At 48.5% G+C, this 4,095-nt stretch overlaps 1 non-coding gene across 1 annotated transcript; it reads left to right on the plus strand.

The window, feature by feature from the left end:
• Positions 1-323: 323 nt before the first annotated feature.
• On the plus strand, positions 324-427 carry LOC111725629. Its single transcript, XR_002773652.1, has one exon. It is a non-coding gene; the product is annotated as a small nucleolar RNA U13 (small nucleolar RNA).
• The last annotated feature ends 3,668 nt before the right edge of the window (positions 428-4,095 follow it).

The raw sequence follows: 4,095 nt of genomic DNA on the forward strand, positions 1-4,095 counted from the left end.
CGTCGCTGCCTGCACGGGCGCGTGGGCGAGAGCGGCCTGGCGCGAGCACAGTCGGCCCTGTGAGTGGGACCTCTGTGACCTTGGGTCGCGTTGTGAAGGGCGACTTGGGGGGTCCCAGTGCCCTGGGACCTCGATAGCCACCTGCGCCTCGGTTTGTGCATCCCTGAAAGGGACCTGAAGTCGGTACCCAGGCAAGGGTGCGGAAGGCAGCGCTCAGGAAGAAGCAGTTGACATTTCTGCGGTCTTTGTGAATCCTGACCCTTTTTCCAAGACACTGCAAGTCTCTTGCAAACCAAGTCAAGCCAGAAGAAGTTAAATGAGAGATCCTTTTGTAGTTCATAAGCGCGGTGATTGGGTTTTCACGCTCATGCGTGAGACGTGCCTCCCACAAATCTTGTTACGCTTTTGGTACATTACCCGTCTGACGTGAAAAAAAAAAAAAAAAAAGAAGTTAAATGAGAAAGGGAATTCCAGACTTCGCCAAAACGTGAACTCAGTAACCAACACACGAAACTGGCCTTATCCGATTCTCTTGCCCTACTGGAGTTTAGAGTCTAGTTGACTCTAGCATTTGGTCCAACCCCGGCTGCTACTTCATAACGCAGGTTTCCCGGCACCTGTTCAATCCCGGAGTGGGGCCCAGACGGCTCCATTTGGACAGGTTCCCAGATGATTAAGGCACTGAAGGTTCGCTGCCACGATCAAATAATTATACAAAGCAAAGAGTCATTTGAGCTTGTGACAAGTGCTGCAAAGAAGTACAGGACTCTGGAGAGTGTCCCCTTATAGGAGTTGGACAGAGTCAGGAGAGGGCGGGTCAGGAAATGCTTCCAGGTAGAAATGTCAAGAATGACTCCCAAGTTCCTGGCTTATCCAAATGAGAAAAGGAATGGAAAAGAGTGGACAGATTTGGATGGAGGAACAGGAGTTCTCTCACCTGGACAATGCTAGCAGCCTCCTAACTGGCCTCCTGCTTCCACTCTTGCCATCCCCCTATCCTATCGGTGCACCGCAGCCAGATCATGCTCCCTCCCAGTCCTCCAGTGATCTCCCTTGACTCAAATGTACAGCCTCCTAACTCCCCTACAGGCCGTACATAACCAACCCTTGTCTCTGTTTTTCCTCACCATATCAAGTCAAAGCCCTTTCCAGGATGTCAGGGGACTCAAGGAGTCTGAGCTTCACATTTCATTCATTTTTCACTCTATTCAGGAAACCATCTCTTTTCTAAGAGCTGACACATTGGTGTATGGGGCAATATATCTGGCTTGGAGAGGCCTTTGATTTCAACATGGGAAAGTGATATCTGGCAAAAGGGAAGGAAACCTGGGCTTCAGTTAAGGTTGAGGGGGCCTCTACTGAGACAAGTAGGACCCAGGCTCTGTGGAGGGACAAACCCACGAAGTTTCAGACAAACAAACCAGAGCCTTCTGTCCTCCCCTCCTGGCTTGTAACCTTCAGAGACATATATGTTTTAATGGTACTGGGTCCTCTGCCATCCCAGGAAACTTGAGTCTTTTTAAGGTACCTAGGGATCCAAACCATGTCTTGAGGGGGCCACATGTACATTTCAACCCATGTGTAGACAAGGAATCTGGAAGCTGGAAAAATGATGACATGCAGACAGACATGAGTTGAATTAGTGGAGAATGACTGGTGTTTGCTTGGGTAAGGCAGAGAATTGAGGAGAGCAAGATCTCCCCAAGTATCTGACCAGTATTGTGCCTATACAAGGCTGTTTTCCTGTTCTTTCTCCAGAAGTCACAGTATTCTGCTCTGAAAAACTAAGGGCTGGCTTGGCGCCTGTAGCTCAAGTGGCTAAGGTGCCAGCCACATACAACAGAGCAGGCGGGTTCGAATCCAGCCCAGGCCCGCCAAACAACAATGACAGCTGCAACCAAAAAATAGCCGGGTGTTGTAGCGGGTGCCTGTAGTCCCAGCTACTTGGGAGGCTAAGGCAAGAGAATTGCTTAAGCCCAGGAGTTGGCAGTTGCTGTGAGCTGTGATACCATGGCACTGTACCCAGGGTGACAGCTTGAAGCTCTGTCTTAAAAAAAAAAAAAAAAGAGGGTGGTGCCTGTGCCCCATATGCCAGAGGTGGCAGGTTCAAACCCAGCCCCAGCCAAAAACTGCAAAAAAAAAAACCAAAGAAAGAAAAACTGAGGACTATGAAAAATGCCCACTGAATTATTTGCAATAGCTAAAATGTGGAAGCAACTCAAGTGTCCATGGGCAGATAAATGGATGAACAGAATTAATCCATCCAAATAATGGAATATTATTCAGCCATAAAAAGGAATGAAACACTGACACACACCACAATGTGGATGAATTTGGAAAACATTATACTAAATGAAAGAAGACAGACACAAAAAGCCACATATGGTATGATTTCATTTATAAGAAATGTCCATGGAGACAGAATGGATTAGTGGTTTCCAGGGGCTAGAGTTGGAGTCTTGGAAAGTGATTGCTCAGGGGCTTCGGGTTCCTTGTAGGGCGATGATAAAATTCTGGAGTTAGATATAGGCTGTGGTTGCACAATAGTGTGAATGTACCTAACACTACCGAACTGTACACTTTTTGTTTCTTTTGAGACACAATCTCACTCTGTTGCCCTGGGTAGAGCGCCATGGAGTCAGCCTGACTCAGCAACCTCAAGCTCCTGGGTTCAAGTGATCCTCCTGCCTCAGCCTCCCGAGTAGCTGGGACTAGAGGTGCTTGCCACAACACGCAGCTAGTTTTTCTATTTTTAGTAGAGATAGGGTCTCACTCTTGCTCAAGCTGGTCTAAAGCAATCCATCTACCTCAGTCTTCCAAAATGCTAGGATTACAGGCCTGAACCACGGAGCCAGTCACTTTTTTATTTTTAAAAGACAAGGTTTCACTCTGTCCACCCAGGCGTACAGTAGTGATCATATAGCTCACTGCAGCCTCCAACTCCTAGGCTCAAGCAATCCTCCTGTCTCAGCCTCCCAAGTAACTGGGACTACAGGCATGAGACTCCCCTAAGCAGCCAGCTTACTTTTTGAAGCTAAAAATGGGGGTGGCAAAGAGAATCTTCCAGAAGTCTGGAAGACATTGGGTGTTGTCTAAAAGCTATTCTCTACCTATTTTTGTGTTTAGGATTTGGTCACAAGGATTTCTCAGCAGATGTAGAAGTATACAGGCTCCTCTAGGGAGAAGGGCAGACTCATAGATAGTAACTCTCTTGGGGTTTCTGAGATGTCAGACATTCAGGCCAGGTGTGGTGGCTCACTCCTGTAATCCCAGCACTCTGGGAGGCCAGGGCAGGGAGATTGTTTGAGCTCAGGAGTTCAAGACCAGCTTGAGCAAGAGTGAGGCCCCATCACTACTAAAAATAGCACATGCCTGTAGTACCCGCTACTTGAGAGGCTGAGGCAAGAATATCGCTTGTGCCCAAGAATTTGAAGTTACTGTAAGCTACGATGACACTATGGCACACTACAATGACACCATGGCACTCTACCCAGGGTGACAGAGTGAGATTCTGTTTCAAAAAAGCAAAAGAAGGGGCAGTGCCTGAGGCTCAAATGAGTAGGGCGCTGGCCCCAGGAGGTGGTGGGTTCAAACCTGGCCCCAGCCAAAAACTGTAAAAAAAAAAAAAAAGGGAAAAGAAGGCTCAGCCCGTGTAGCTGAAGTGACTAGGGCTAGGGCGCCAACCACACACACTGGAGGTGGCAGGTTCGAGCCCACCCCGGGCCTGCCAAACAGCAATGACAACTATAGCCAAAAAAACAATAGCCAGGTGTGGGCAGTGCCTATGGCTAAGTGGGTAGGGTGCCAGCCCCATGTACTGAGGGTGGCAGGTTTGAGCCCAGCCCAGTCCAAACTGCAACAAAAAAGTGGCTGGGTGTAGTGGTGGGCACCTGTGGTTCCAGCTACTTGGGAGGCTGAGGCAGGAGACTCGCTTGAGCCCAGGAGTTGGAGGTTGCTGTGAGCTGTGATGCCACAGCACTCTACCCAGGGTGACAGCTTGAGGCTCTGTCTCGAAAAAAATAAATAAATAAAAACAGAGGCTTCATTCTTTTTTTGAGATAGATTCTCAAGCTGTTGCCCTAGGTAGAGTGCCAT

This window comes from Otolemur garnettii, unplaced genomic scaffold (assembly GCF_000181295.1).
Source record: "Otolemur garnettii isolate 467f Iridium unplaced genomic scaffold, OtoGar3 scaffold00044, whole genome shotgun sequence".
Classification (NCBI taxonomy): domain Eukaryota; kingdom Metazoa; phylum Chordata; class Mammalia; order Primates; family Galagidae; genus Otolemur; species Otolemur garnettii.